The 15,337-nt window shown below is 55.3% G+C and overlaps 1 long non-coding RNA gene across 1 annotated transcript in view; it reads left to right on the forward strand.

Annotated features, from left to right (window-relative positions):
- LOC115302601 overlaps positions 1–14,642 on the forward strand; it is an 18,383-nt gene extending 3,741 nt beyond the window's left edge. The window contains exons 3-4 of the long non-coding RNA XR_003913553.1: positions 13,237–13,490; positions 14,349–14,642. This is a non-coding gene — a long non-coding RNA (uncharacterized LOC115302601). The remainder of the gene's footprint in view (positions 1–13,236; positions 13,491–14,348) is intronic.
- Positions 14,643–15,337: the final 695 nt, after the last annotated feature.

Here is a 15,337-nt window from a genome sequence, read left to right on the forward strand (position 1 = left end):
CCCCTGGGACTGCGGAAGGAAGGGGGTTGGATGCCGCTTTAGCGGCCGCGGTGGTTGGGACGACAGCCCTCCGCACCGGCCCCCCGCCCCCCCGCGACTGCATTTTTAACCCTCGTTTAGGATGCTGCATTTTTAACCCCTGGAGAGCGGTGCTGGCAGCTGCGCCTTGGCCCCCACTGGAGCGCGCCACCCACGGGGAGCGTCGTTGGCAGGACAGTGGGTGTGGGGACGGGCTTGTGGTCCTGGGGAAGGCCGTCCGAGGGGAAAGCCCACCCCACCTGCTGGCCTCTGCCGCCCATCCCGTGAACTCTGGCTCCACTCCGGAGCTACTCAGTGGAGAAGGCGCTCCCCGGCCCCAGGAGTTCTGTGGCGACGGGCTTGAAGAGGGAAGGTGACAGGGGAAGGGAGCGATGCGCATTCTGGCAGTTCCCATATTGGAGGACAGTTCCTGGACTCTGGCACGGGGTTCCACGTTCGTTGGAGAGACTTTGGGGGCCTCCCCGGTATGGAAAGCAGACCAGGGTAGTGAAAAGTGTCCAGGAATTAGGAGACCTGAGTTCACTCCTCAGCTCAACTCCAACCCCCATGCATGACCTTGGCTGGGCCCTTCTGCTTCGGGCCTCAGTTTCCTCTTGTGGAATATGATGATAATGTGGATCTCAGGGATGGTGACAGACAGTTCAAGAACCAATAAGAAGATCAGGAGTGTGAGCCCACACTTTTCAGAGCGCTCTGTTAGGGTAAGAAGCTCACAGCCTGGCTTTGGCATTAGGTTTGGCAGTCGAGGCACCCAAGGCCAGATTCCAGCCGCTGCCCACCTGGCTGTCAGAATTGGAGAGTCGGAGGCCAACATGGAGGGGGCAGTTTACTCGCGGTCAGATTAGTGGACCAGATGGAGGGTCAGCGGTGGAGGTGATGGGAGGGGCGGTCTTGGCCCCTTCTGATAAGCCAGGGGCTACCCCCATGAGGTCTGCCTGCCATGAGACAGCAGGTCTGTTCAGGGTCTCTGGGCTCAGGGCCAAAATTGCCACTTAGAAACACTGGGGGGAGATGCGCCTGGGACTGAGGGTCTGCCTCTGTTTTGGCTACTCCTAGCAGGGCTGCTGTGGCCCACAGTGGGTAGGAGGCTTAGTGGTTTTAAATGCTACAAATGCTGTTTGGCTCAGAAGGATTATTATCATTAAGGTTATTAATGTCGAAGATGCAAGCCGGCCGAGGCAGAAGAGTAATGGATGGGCCTGGAGAGAGACAAGGGATATGAGATTTGTAATAATAGCACTCACGTCGGTCTCAATGCCTCCCCTGAGCCTCTTTACGTCCATGAGCTCAGGTAACCTTCCTTCCCAGGAGGCCTGCAAAGATGGTGTGTTTGGCCACCCTTTAAAAGAGGAAGAGGCTGAGGCTCAGAGAGGTAAAGTGGCTTGCCTAAGGTCACACAGCAAGGAAGTAGCAGAACTGGGGTTTGCCTTTAGATGTGTCTCAACCTGCGGCCTGTGATCTTTCCGCTGCTCTGCGCTGTCGAGTACCCTGGAGAATGGGTTATTCCCATGGAAGTGGGCTCAGGCCCTGGGGTAGAGAGTCCACGAAGGATGGTAGAGTCTGCTAAATTCATTGGCAGGCCAAGCGCCGTACGTAGTATCTAGCAATAATTCACTAATGCCCTCCCCTTTCCCCCATCCCCCACCAAGCCTTTCTGTACATCTCTCCTGTTCCAACCAATGTGGCATTGGTTTAAGCCAGCTCAGAGGATTAAATAAAATCCCCACTTTAACCCTGTCTTCTCTCCACTTGCCAGCCCTTCAAGCATTCGTGTGGGGAGGGCTAGAATAGCAGAAGAAATTCAGGAGAGGGGGCTAGTGGCAGTCCTGTTCCTGGAAGCCTGTTGGAAGAGGCTCTTCCATGATTTCTAGAGGAACCACAGTGCTCTGGGAGTCTGGAGGCCTGGCCTCTAGTCCTCAGTCACCCATCAATAGACTGTGTGACCTTGGGCCAGTCACTTCCGTCTCTGAGCCTCTCTGTGTTCCGTCTGTGAGATGCAGCAATTCATTTCCTTGATGGCTTGGGTCCCTTCATTTCGGCCACAGTGAGGAGGTCGGCTCCATTGGAGACTGAGGGCTCTCTGTTCCGGGGGTGGGGAGAGGGTTGGTCTAGTTATAAGACAGATGTGAAGAAGAATCCTGAACGGGGTCTGGAAAGTGAAATCATTGCTTACCAAGTGGAGTGACAGGCAGGGGAGAAATGGTTAGAGGGTGAGACCCCAGCCCTTGGTGTCCCTCCCTTTCTGGCGAGTCCCGGCCGCCTGCCCCTCGGAGTGTTCCGGGCCAGGAGAAGTTCCTGTTAGAGCAGAGGGCCTGCAAGGTGCGGAAGAGGAAACCAGATGCCACGCTGCTAGATCTTCAGTAGCACTTCCCGGAAGTAGGTAGGCTTCCGTTTTACATTTACCATCCCCCCTCCCACGTGTACCCCGTGTGCAGCTGCCAAAGCTGCACATAGATCCTGGGCGGCGCTGGCAGGACCCCTGCCCTAAATGGCACCAGAGCTAAAGAGCCCTGCGGATCTCTGGAGTGTGGCCTTCTAGCCTGATGGTATGATTCCTGGTTATGACGTTTTCAACTCTGCCTCATCGTGTGTAATGTCGTGAGCTGTCTTAGCTCTTTTATGTAATGAGGAGGAAAAGGAAGAAGAGAAGAAGGGATGTGGCTTTCCAGGCCAGAACCATCCACGGGAGTGAGGCCCTTCTTCCCCTCAGATTCGGTGCAGTATCTGTCCAGAGAACAAGTCGGTGTTGAGGGAACGAAGGCCACGTTCCCAGGGACAGGGTGGTTTTGTTCTATGCGTTCTCACGTCTGCTCTTTACACTTTTTCTTTCTCTCTGACATATCAGTCATGTGTCAGTGCTTCTCTGGTGCTAAATAGGTCTCCAAACTGCCATCAACTGGAAAAACAGTACACAATATATTAGAATTCTGTGTAGAGTATAAGTCAATAGGCTATGAGAAAAATCTGCCAGGGTGCCTGGGTGGCCCAGTCGGTTGCGCATCCAACTTCGGCTCAGGCCATGATCTCGCAGTTTATGAGTTGGAGCCCCGCATCAGGCTCTGTGCTGACAGCTCAGGGCCTGGAGCCTGCTTCAGATTCTGTGTCTCCCTCTCTGCCCCTCCCCTGCTAACTCTGTCTCTCAGAAATGAATAAAAAAAATGTTTTTGTTTTTTTTTTAAAGAAAAGTTAGGAGAAGGAATGAGGGCAAAGAGAAGACTCTAGATGTCAGCATCCCTCTAAGCAGCCAGTTGCAGGTTCACAAGTGGCATCATCAGTCACACAGTGGCCCCTCATTCTGCAGGTCACCCTTCTCTCTCCTGCTCCTGTCTCACTGGAGCGCGGCTCAAGGATGGGCTTCTGCTGAGCGTAATAGGACTGAGGTCAAGGCTGCCTTGCCCAGGTTGCCTTCGCTTGGCAAGGTCATGTGTCTCCAGGGCCCCAAGAGGGGCCTCAAGTCATCCAAATCTCTCCCTTGACAAATAGGGGAGCTGAGACCCAGGGGGCACATCACACCTTGTATAAAGTCACTCAGCAAGTTTGAGGCCAGAGGGGCCAGAACCTGGGTCCTCCTGATTCCTGGTCAGCGCTCTCTCCACCCTCCACCCCTGCCAGGAGGACCTCAGGCAGCCTGCTAGGGGACAGGGCCCCTCTCCAGTCACCCAGTGCACCGTTCCAGCCCAGATGCTGGTGTCTGAAAAGTGACACGGGGCTCAAGGTGTATGGGAGCCCTCGCTACACCCCGGGTCAGGATGGGGAGGAAGAGATACAAAGTCCTTCTGCCTCCGACTCCTGGACCCAGGATCTAGCCCACCCCGGAGAGGCCTGGACTCCCGGACATTCCACTTCCCAGCACCTCTTTCCTGTCTGGCTCTTCCTGGGAGACGAGTTGAGAGAGCAAGCGTGTCCCAGAGCCAGCTCGAAGGCGGAGATGTCAACCGGCACAGACCCAGCTCCCAGAAACCCGGGGGTGGCCCGGGACTTCTGCCTCCTCTGCTCCAAGCACCCGTCACACCTCCTCCACCCACTCAGTTCTTCTTCCAGATACCTGGCAGTCTCCCGCGAAAGGCTTGTGCCGAACATTCGCTCGTTCCTATCTGAGCTCCTGCTCTGGGCCAGGCCCTGTGTTAGGCATTAAGGTCACAGAATGCCTAAGCCACAAGCCCTGCTCTCCAGAGCCTTGGAGAAGATGGATGGGGAAGGGGATGCGCCGAAGTCCTGAGTTAGGAGTCTCAAGGTCTGGTAGGCACGAGCCAGGAGAGGACGTATTTATGTGTTCATAACTTCAGGATCTTTCCTTCCTTACCGTCTTTGCCTCCAGGCAATGCAACTCATGCTGGGAAGAGCTCTGACGAGTCACTTTCTTCCCAGATGTGCCCAGATGCCCATGTTCTCTTGCCTGAGGGCTTTGCCTCCTTGGCACCTGTGGCAGCACGCAAAGGCATCTGGGAGCAAAGGCGAGGCTCCTCCGGGCCCCAGCAGCCCCACAGCTAGCGGGCCCTGTGCAGTCAGCACAGACTTGAGCTTGGCCGGTCTGGGAGTGCGGACACTGGCTAGACCAGCGGCCTGGCAGCCTCCGTCCCTGGCAGCTCGGAGATGGAGTGAGTTTTTCCATTTTGCTCCCAGGTTGGCCAGCCTGGAGCAGACATGGCCTCAGCCGCCGCCGGCTCCTGGCACCGGGGGCAGCCCAGATTCTGATTTGACTATGCCGGCCACAGAATTTGTCTGGTGTCCAGGAGATGAGAGAATGTGCAAATTCCCTCTGTGCCCAGCCCCCTCTCCTTCCGGCTTCTCCTGATCAGCTAGTTCTGTTCCCCCCATCCTTTCCTTGCCTGTGGGCCCTGCAGGTTCCGGCAGCCCTCCCCCACCCCTCCCCTCCCCCCCAGCAGCCTGGGAAGCTGGGAACAGCTGGTAAAGGATAGGCCCTACTAGGCAAGGACAGATGCAAATCCAGTGGCTCGCACATGAAAAGAAGCTGTTTAGAATGAGCCTCTCCTTTGTGGGCCTGGAGTGTGGGACCAGCTGCTGAGAGGGCGCACAAGGCACACAAGGCGGTGGGGTGGGGACAATAGAGGAGGAGCCGCCACAGCCTTTCTTTGCCCTCCCCCTCTCCCTCCCCTTCCTTCAGGAGGCCCCTCGAGGGCCCTTCCTAATTGGTTTCTGGCTGGCACCCTCCTTCCATTAATTAACACAGCAATGAAAGGCACCCAGGTCTGCTCAGGACAGTCCCATTTACAGAAAACAAACTTGGGTTCCTGCACAGAATCCTGTGGAGGGTCGCATGGTGAGGAGGGTTCCCCCTGTTTACAGATGAATAAATAGAGTCTCCGAGTGAAAACATGGCCACACCCAAAGCACAGAGCTAGTTCGGGGCAGCGCTGGGATGCACACCCACGTCTTCTGACTCTGAGCCACAACCGTCACGATCCAATCCCTGAGAAGATTCATCACCGTCCTCACAAGAGTAACAGTCGTCAAGCAGGCAGTGGGCACCCTGGATAGAATTGCCTCTGTGCAGCCCTGAGATTGATCCTATTATCAGACGATCCCATTTCCCGGAGGAGGAAGTTAAGGCTCAGGGAACACAAGTGACTTGTTCAAGGTTGCAGGTTCAGTGGGTGGGGGGAGTGGGTGGGTACCTGGCCATCTGAGTTCCAGGACTGTATTCTGTCCCCCGTCCTCACCCCCATGGCAAAGGGCTCTTGTCCGGGTATCTGGGGCCCTGGCATCGAGGTGTGGCTGCCTGTGGATGACACCTGTGGATGTGTTCCGCTTAGGCTTCCCTGTGGCCCTTGCAGGAGCTGGGAGCTGCATAAATAATTTGGAGGAAAACAATGTAAGCAGAGCGAGTGAGGAGGAGGGCGTCCTGTACGTGGTGTCTGACATCAGGCAGGGCCTCTTAGGCAAGGTGGTCAGCGCAGGGGAAAGGACAGGTGTGACAGAAGCAGGACCGCCTTCTCCATTTCCTCGAAGCTAGCTTTGTGTAGGGAACACAGGTCTGTGGTCCAGGCCTGCAGCCCTTACCCTCTGGAATATGCAAATTCCCCTGTGCCCAGGGTGGGTGGCCCTCTGGAGATGGCCCCCCAGTGATGGTGATGGTGATGGTGACGGGGTGGGGGGGTGGGGGTGCTGGTGGCTGCAAAGGCCAGCTTTAGAGTCAGACAGATGGCCCTGTGTCATTTCCTTGCTGTTTGTTCTTGGGCAAGTTGCCTAACCTCTCTGAACATCTGTTTCCCCGTCCATTAATTGGGATTGATAATAGTAGCCCTTAAAAGGATTATTATAAAGATTAAATGAGCTGATCCGTGTGAAGCACTTACCACATGCCTGGCAGTTAGTGTTAGCTATTAACATCGGGAAGACAGAAAATTAAACACGCTTCCAATGAGTGTCCTGGGGCTTATGAGATGAGAAGGACAGGGAGCTCTGGGGGTAACGCAGAGGACCTGGGGGGCGGGGAGGGGACTTTTACACTGATTCATGAAGGATGAGTAGGAGGTAGCAGGTGACAGGCGAGGAGCTGAGGGGTGGGTAGTAGAGGGAAAGGCGCAGGCAGATGCCGGGAGTCAAAACACGACTCACCCGGGAAGGTTTCCTGCACGCCGGCGTTGTTGGCGAGCCCTCAGCACATGGATCAGCTCCGTTTTATGCTCAGAGTGAGTTTATGGTGTAGGTTCGGGTCATCCCCACTTCAGGAATGAGGAAGCAGGCACAGAGAGGCCAAGTCAGCTGCAAAAAGTGGCCCAGCGAGACAGATTAGAGACTGGTCCAGACGTGGGCCTCCGGACTCTCTGATTCTTTTTCTCTCCTTCTCTCAGTGGCTCTCCTGATCATGGGGTAGCTTTTCCAGGGGCCCCTTCTGAAACTCGACCTGGGCAAGAGGGGTACGGAAGTGCCATATTCAGCGTCCCCCTGGGCTGTGTTTGGAAGGGCGGGGCCTCACCTGGCTGGCTGGCAGCTCCAGGGAGGGGCCATTTGTTTTTGCAAAAGGAAACTTTGCTCTGGCTGAAAAATTTCCACCTTGTATTTTTCCTGGGCCCAATTCTAACATGTCTATTCTTTAAAATTTTATGATTATCTGGGTTGGGGTTCTGGTCTTTAAAATAAAACTGTAGGGACATATACATGCATACACATATGTATGTAAATGTGTGATGTGTCACATGGGATGGCGTTCAGGCCACAAGGGGTGAACTTCCTGGCCCCTGTGGGACACAGAGGATATCAGCTGCCCGGCAGGGGGTGTGAGGAGGCTCACTCCGTGTGGGAGCTCACACTCATCCCTAGAAAAGAAGCCCCCACGCTCGGTGTTCAAGTCCAGAGGTGTCTGAGGTCATCTGGTCCAGCCCTCTGCCTCCATGGCACTCCACACTTTCTAGGAAGGGGAGCATGACTCCTTATCTTAATTTAGATCCTTTTAGTAAATACTATTTGCTTGGTAGGCAGGTCCCAGGCTCTCCCCAGGTGTTAGGTCCCTGTGTTCACGAAGTTGACAGTGAAATAAACAGTAACAACAGCAGAAGGCGCTGATCTTTCTAGGCTGCTTTGTTCATCGCGGGCGCACAACTAGTATTTCTCATGCATTTACTCATTTAATCTTCCTGGGTTCTTACTGATCCCCTTCTTGTAGGTGCAGACACAGAGGCCCAGAGAGGGAAGGGAGGTAACTTACTAAGGTGGCAAAGCAGGCTCTGGAGGGTGTGGCGCGGAGCCTGCCTTCCGGGCCTTTCTTGCCACTCAGTTAGGCTGGTAGCAATGACCCTGAGGCCTGTGGCCAGAGGAAGGGATCTGGAGGCAGAAGACTCAGGCTTTGCTCTTGCCTCTGCTCCTCCCTGCGCGACCTTGGGCTAGCCCCTCAATGTCTCTGAGCCTCTGTTTTCTCATCTGTAAAAAGGGAATTAAGTGTTCCGCCTCACTAGGGCGCTCTGATGTGTAAGTAAGGCGGCATCCCATAGATGTCATGTCATGTGGTTTAGTGTCTGTGTAATTCACACCCCCGTCCCCTCCCCCCACCAGTGGCCCACTGCCTTGAGAGCTAGGCAGTCCATCCAACAGCTAACCCCCTTCTCTCCCACTGTTGTCCTGACCAAAGAACTGTTTCACCCTGTGTTCATCTCTCCCAAACAGCCTCTATCTGTTTGGACTCTGTCAGGCTACTTTGGGGCCGATGAAAAGTTGCTTTTCCCTCTCCCTGTCCTATTTTGGTTGCTTTAACATGCTTGGGACAAATGATCTGGCTATAAAAATTGGATGTCCTGCTTTCATATTGCAAAGTGAGGCAAACAAAGCCTCTAAACCTTTATCTGGATCCCTGCAGGCCAGAGCTCCCTGCAGAAGGTGGGTGAAGGTTGGTCCCAAAGCACAGTCTTGCTCAGGTCTCTGGGTAGAGAGACCCAGCCCCGACTGGCAGACGGCCTTGACCTCTGCTCCAGATACAACCTGGCACCCCGGAGGCTCAGACCCATTTTTCCTTTGCATTTATGGAAAGAAATATCCTCTACTAGCTGGAGGGATTCGCAGCAAACCATTTAAACACCTCGAGTATGACTTCATAACTAACAGCTAACAACATTATGATCTGGGATTGGGGAGTGGGGGGAGGATTTCCTGGACATAAAACCACTGATGGAAGGAAAGGTGTTGGAGGAAGGAGACAGGAGGATTTAATTCCTGAGGTTTCCGTTTAACTTCATGAAGAAAATGCTGTTTTCGCCTGCCCTGCTGACCTGCAGGTGAAAGATTGCATTGCAGGAATGCACGGGGAAATTTGGGATTCCGAGAAATTTGGAATTCTGGGAAAGGGGATTTCTGCATACCTGGGGGTCCATCTGATAACTTTGTATTATCACAAGTGTGTCCTCTCAAGACCCCGGGTCTGCCTTCCTGCCGTGGTCATCATAACGTGTGAGAACAAACTCAAGTTGTTACGGACTGCGGCTATTCCAGAGCCCAGACTGTCCTGCCAAATTGGCCTTTTTCAGAGTCCAGATCTGCACTAATTCCTCTTTTCTGGGAGTTCCCGTGGTGCCCCGTCTCTGCTGCATCAGCCGTAGGTAAAGACCCAAGGTGTTACGTTGTATGGGGGCTGTTTTAGGAGCATGCACCTGACTCCTCAACTTGACTGTGAGCTCAGGCCAGAGATGATGTCTGACCTTTTAGGTACCTTTCACAGCACTTGTCAAAGCTGTGGTGTAGACTTTGGGGTACCCCGGGGCAAAAATACAAGGTTGGGGTGGGATTTTGAGAAAACCCAAACTATTCCCTGTAGGTTGCTGCCTGGGCTAAATCCCTTACTCCTGGACGTCCGTGGATCCTGAGAGCTGGGAGAAGCTCTAAAGAGGTGTCATGGGATCTTCCATTTTGCAGAGGAGAAAAGCGAGGCCCCGGAAGGTTCACCTAATGAGGCAGAAGTGGCCAAGTAGGGAGTGGCGCCCCCTCTGGTTGAAGACAAGCTCAGATTGGGTCAGTTTCAGTTCATTGGGTTTTTCTAGGCTTCCAGTAGAAATCAGGCCAAGGGCTGATGGTGGTAGGGGAAAGTTCTAGAAAGGAGACTCTGAGAATTTCACCTATATGGCAGGGGGCACCTGACTGGAGAGGCTTAGCTCTCCAGGTAACCAGCCAGGAGCACCCCTTCCGGCCGTGGCCGTGGCCAAGGCAGGAGGGGTGAACTCTGAGGCTCCTTCAGCTTGGCCACAGGGCTGTGATTCCCGAGACCTGGCAGCCAAGGGGCCCTCTGTTCCAGGCTGCCACTGTGGCCGCCACAGAGGCCCGCGAACCCCACTCTCCCTCCTGGAAGCCAGCCCTCCTGGCGCGTTGGACTGCAGGCAATCTTCCCCTCCTTTGTTTCTCTGAAACCATTAGAAGGGCCTCTGGGTTGGGAGCCTGGGTTGCTAAGAGCTTTCTTCTGGCCAGACCTTATCACTGACTTGAGAAGTCTCTGGGCAGAGTTTTCCCTGGAACTCTGGCCTGGCGGGAGGGAGGCAGGGAGGGAGAGGGGGTGGAGGAGAGAGGGGGCTCAGGCGAGACACACAAAGCCACCTCTCTTGGCACCCCTCCCCACCCCAGAGACCCACGGTGCTGGACATCAAGCTCTGCGGGCCTTTGCTTTAGAAGAGAGCAGGAATGATCTGAGCCTGTCCCCCATGCTGAACGTGTCATGCCCATTATCTCACGTACCCCACATCTCGGGTGTTACCCCCACTTTGCCGACGGGGAGAACAGGCTCAGAGTGGGCTGCAGTCGCCTGGGCTCGCACAGCGGGGAAGGGTGGACTGAGACCTGACCCTGACCTGTCTGACTGCATAGCCCATGGACATGGAGAAACCTAGGGGCCCCCGGGCCGGCTGGTAGGGGGCTGATCCAGCTGTGTGATTGCTTTTCTTAAGATCACCCTCCTAAGAACCGCTACAGGCTTCATTTCCTTGGGCATTTCAGATGTTCCCCGGGAGGGGTGATCCCTTACTGAGGCAGCTATCACTGGCTGGGCCCGGCCTGCGGATAGCAAGACCTGGGAATCAGGACAGTCCACTCGAGAGGGAGGGTCCCGAGGAGGACGGTGAGGTGAGGGGGGGGCGCTGAGCCAGACTTGCCAGGTGGACAGAGTGGCGAGGGCGGCCGTCAGTCCCTGCTCCTCTCCACCCGGCCTCCCCCGTGGTCCTGACCGCCGACTCCCCCCAAGGCAGAGAAATGAGGCCCTAGATTCTTTCAAAAAATATTTGCCAGTGGGGTGCCTGGGTGGCTCAGTCGGTTAAGCATCCAGCTCTTGGTTTCCAGCTCAGGCCGTGATCTCACGGTTCATGAGATCGAGCCCTGCATCCGGCTCTGTGCTAATGGCGTGGAGCCTGCTTGGTATTCTCTCTTTCTCTCTCTCTCTCTGCCCTACCCTGGTGCTCTCTCGCTTTCTCTTTCTTCCAAATAAATATTTTTTTTAAAAAGGGAAAAAAATGTTTGCTGAGCACCTGTGTGCTAGACCCTAAGCACGTGGTCCCCAGCACGAGGGATGCACCCAAGTAGTCCCTTCTCAGGGGGATCCCCGTCTAGTGGGGGTGACGGGCTGCCCAGAGGGACACACGGCTGTAGGGGTGTGGCAAAGGGGGGCTGGTGTGGGTGGGCAGGGGTGCGTGCTCAGAGCTCTGCAGCCACAGGGACAGGCCGGGGAGGCCGGGGAAGGTTTCTTGGCTCAGTCCCTGAGGATGAGTAGGCAGAAGCAGCACATAAAGAGGAAGGAAGGGCATTCCAGGAAGAGGGAGTGGCATGAACACAGACGCGGAAGTGGACACGGGTTTGGCTTATTCCTGGAGAGGCAAGAGCTGGGTGCATGCAGCTAGGTGGTGAGCGCAGCGTAGGGAGCAGTGAGCGGTACTATAAGGCCGAGGGGCAGGCAGGAGCTGGGTGGGGGGCTGTGGCTCGGGCTGTACCCTGTGGTAACCCAAAGGGGTTTAACGGGAGAGTGACGTGGTCCAGCTCACACGTTAGGTGGTCGACCCCAGCCTGACCCTAGAGGACATTCCCAAAGGCTGGGCGCAGCGAGGTGGGGACAAGGGGTTCAGGCCCCCAGCCCGGATTCCCTGCAGGAATCTCTCTGCGCTTGTGCCCCTCTCCCCCAAGGAGATACCCCTGGGAGACCACTCCGTACTGGCCTCTCCCTCTGCCTAGGGCAGCCAAGAGGTTGGGTCTGAGAGGTTGGGTCTGAGGTTCGAGCAAACAGAAAGGGGGGCAGAGCGCCCAAAGTCTCCTGCCTGGAGAGAAGACCATGGCAGACAGCTTCTAGCGGCTCCTGCCTAAACCCCAGCTCTAACGCTCTGTGGCTTTGGGTCAGTTCCCCCTCTGATTGAGACTCAGTCTCCCCCAGCTATGTTAGGAGAACATCGCCTGGTCCAAGGCTGGATGCAGGAGGGAGCGTATGGATGTATTTACTCCCTGTTCTGCCCAGCCTCAGGCCCTGCTCTATCCTCCTCCCTCTGAGCCTAGTCCCCTACTGTGCACAGCACAGGCGCACACACACACACACACAACACACACACGTGCACACACACACGCGCGTGCACACATATGCACCGCAGACTGCGAAGATTGTGAAAAGCTAATAAAACTTGGGGGCTGAGGATCAGAGTTAGAATCCTGGTCTGCCACCAGCCTGCTGTGTAACTTTGAGCAAGTCCCTGAGCCCGTCCGAAACTTTGTGCTTATTCCCTCTCATTTGGGGTGAACACCAACTTCGGTCCTTCCCCGTCTCTTCCAGACACCACACCTGTGCTGATTCTGCCTCCTTCGGTCAAGAGCCCTTCTTTAATGAAAATTCTGTCCACTTTTTATTGGTGACTGGTGTAGGATCGAGTGGGGTGTTCGGCTAACTGGGATAGGGCATGAGAGAACCTTCAGGAGTGATGGTGGGCGGATCTAGGCACAAGTAACAATTGTTCAAGCTGAACACTTAAGATGTGTGCACTATGGGCACATTGGGTATAGTTAAATCTGTTAATATTAAAATATGAATCTTTTATTTTCTTCTATAAAATAATCATCGCCTTATTACATTTACTTATTAATAATACAGCGTTAATATTTCATATATTTCTATTGGATTTTCAAAGCGAGTGGAAGAAAGATCCTTCTCAGTGTTCGGGTTCAAGCTCCATTTCCCTCCACCTGTCCACGTGTTCATTCCCTCTACAGTGTTTGTGTTCCTGGCAGCCCAGGCATGCAGAGGTGTGTGCGCGGGCGCCCAGAGGCACCGGACCTGCAGTGGCCCCCACTGTCCTTAGAGGTGGATCTCCGTGTTGGTCGCACCTCACCTGGAGAGGTTTGAATGCTTGCCCCCTGGCCGGCTTCACAGGAATGGGATCTGTGGGACACCGGGTCTAATGTTCTGCTGACTCTGTCTTGAAATTCTTTATTAGGGGCGCCTGGGTGGCTCAGTCTGCTAAGTGTCCGACTTCGGCTCAGGTCGTGATCTCACAGTTCGTGGGTTTGAGCCCCGCATCGGGCTCTCTGCTGACAGCTCAGAGCCTGGGGCCTATTCTCAGATTCTGTGTCTCCCTCTCTCTGACCCTCCCCTGCTCTCGCTATCTCTCTCTGTCTCTCAAAAATAAATAAAAAACATTTTTAAAAATTTAGTTTTAGTAAGGCTTAAAAAGAAAATAAATTCTTTATGAACTTTTGGTCAAGGGCCCCTCCAAATCCTGTGGTTGGTCCTTTCAGCCCGCCTTTCCCCAGGACAGTAGAATCCGAATCTCCGAGAGGGAGGTGCCAGCATCACGATGTCTTCGAAGCTGAATTCCCTCTGGAGTCAGGTCCAGGAGCAGCCCTCATGCCCAGACACCTGGCTGAAATAGAAGCTGGCACCGAGACGCTTGTGACTGAGTTGGAACAACTGAGTTGTGACACGTGAGGGTGTCACAGGAGCAGTTCCCTCGTGGCAGCGGTGGCCATGACCCATGAGGGAGCTCAGGGAGGTGAGGGGGGAACCCTTGTGGGGGTGGGATGGTCATGGAAGGCTTCCAGGAGGAGGTGGGGCATTTGCCCTCCTGAAAATGGGGAGAGCAAAGAATGGGAAGGGCGAAGAGGCATTTAGGAAGGGGAAGGATCCGTCTTGGTCTCGGGGAGGGAGGAAGCAAGCTAACTGGAGTGTGCAGTGTGACTTGAGTGGAGGGAGGTGTGGCTGGGAAGCCGGGGTAAGGCCGGGTTGGGAAGGGGTAGGGCGAGGTTGGGAAGCTCAGGAAATGACCGTCTGAGAAGTCAGATTCCAGTTGGCAATGGGGAGCTGCTGAATGTTCTGGCCCAAGAATAATGTGCTCCATGGACGCCTGAATGAGTAAACAAAAAGGGGGTTCGGGGGAGCCTTCGGGGGACCGGCCTGCTAAGTTGCTGAGGTTTCCAGCCCGAGCTCCAGCCCACCTGTTCCTGGATGCTCTGCACCCTCTTCCTGGTGGGCGGCGCCTGTCTGTGCAGGAACCTCGTGTCCCCTGCCGGGTGGTCTCGGGCAGCAGTGATTGAAGTGTCCCCAAGAACAGCAGACACTGAGTAGACGATGTTCTCCCATTTCTAGAAACAGCAAACTGTAGGTGGGTGGGGGGTGGGGGTGCTTCTGGGAAAAAGCAGGGCCGTTCTCTGCTGCTCCCGCCAGGTTCCCAGGTTCCCCAGCCCACGTGGGCATCCCTGGCCGGAAGGGGGCTGTCCCTGCCGTGTGTGTTTCCCGCGGCCTGGGGGACAGTGTGTCCCCTGGGGAGGGGGTGAGGGTCCTGCCTGCAGCTGAGAGCCCCCATTTCTGAGGAGCCGGCAGCAGAGCAAATGCAGATCTGTTTGTTTCCCAGCCTCCTGAAATATTTATGCAGGAAGATGAGAAAGGGTTCTGTTTATTGAACGCATCCTCCAGGGAAGAAGCCACAGGGAACGGGCTGCTTCCCGTGTCCGAGAGCCAATGAGCAGAGAAGGAATTTCTTTGGATTTGAAGCCAGACAGAGCCTGTGTGCTTGGAAAAAGAAGGGGGTGTGGATTTCTGGAGGGGACAGAAGGCCCTCTCAACCTCCTACCTCCGGTCCCAGGAAAGCCTTTCAGCACATGCTTTCCTGGTGACTCCAAATAATAACAACTGAAATCTCAGCCTAGTTTCTGTTCTGGGCTCTGCCTCTAACCTGCTGTGTGTCCTTGGGCAAGTTCCTTAACCTCTCCGGATCTTCGTTTCCAACTCTGAAAAGAGAGACGTGTCGATGCTGTCCTGTCTCTCTGGTTAGTGTTTGGAGAGTCAGGTGGGCTGTGGAATGGGAGGCAGTGAAGTGGGAGGAGGGCGTGCAGGGAGCATTGTACCACGCAGAAAAGTCCCAGTTCTGCCATGTTCAAGGCCAGAGAACTGACTGGAGGCAGGACTGATTGGCCAGCCCGGCCGGCAGTGTCAGCTGTGGCCTGCAGGGTCAGGCCAGAGGGGATGCTTCCAGGACCAAGGTCCACCCCAGGACCCCTCCCCTCCTTCCTCTTCCAGCTGAGCCCCACTGCCAAATGTCCCTGAGAACTCTGGCAGGGTTTGCTCCCGGGGAGGGGACATGGGTGTCCACTTTATGTCCCCTGGGAGTTGCAGGCACCAAGGAGTAAGGCTGCACTGTCCCCTGACAGTGCCGCTGGCCTTGTCCTCGGATGAGAAGGCCTGTGGCTCTGTGCCTCGAGCTTCACGGCACGCCTCAGGTCATCTGCTGGCCACACTCAGGGCACCGGGACTCCCTGTCCTCAGTTTGGCCCCTGGGGCTTCTCCCGGGTCTAGGGTTCTGTTCCCAGCTTCATCCCAGCTTGCTGTTCCTGCGTCCCGTGG

Source organism: Suricata suricatta, chromosome 9, assembly GCF_006229205.1.
Source record: "Suricata suricatta isolate VVHF042 chromosome 9, meerkat_22Aug2017_6uvM2_HiC, whole genome shotgun sequence".
Lineage (NCBI taxonomy): Eukaryota > Metazoa > Chordata > Mammalia > Carnivora > Herpestidae > Suricata > Suricata suricatta.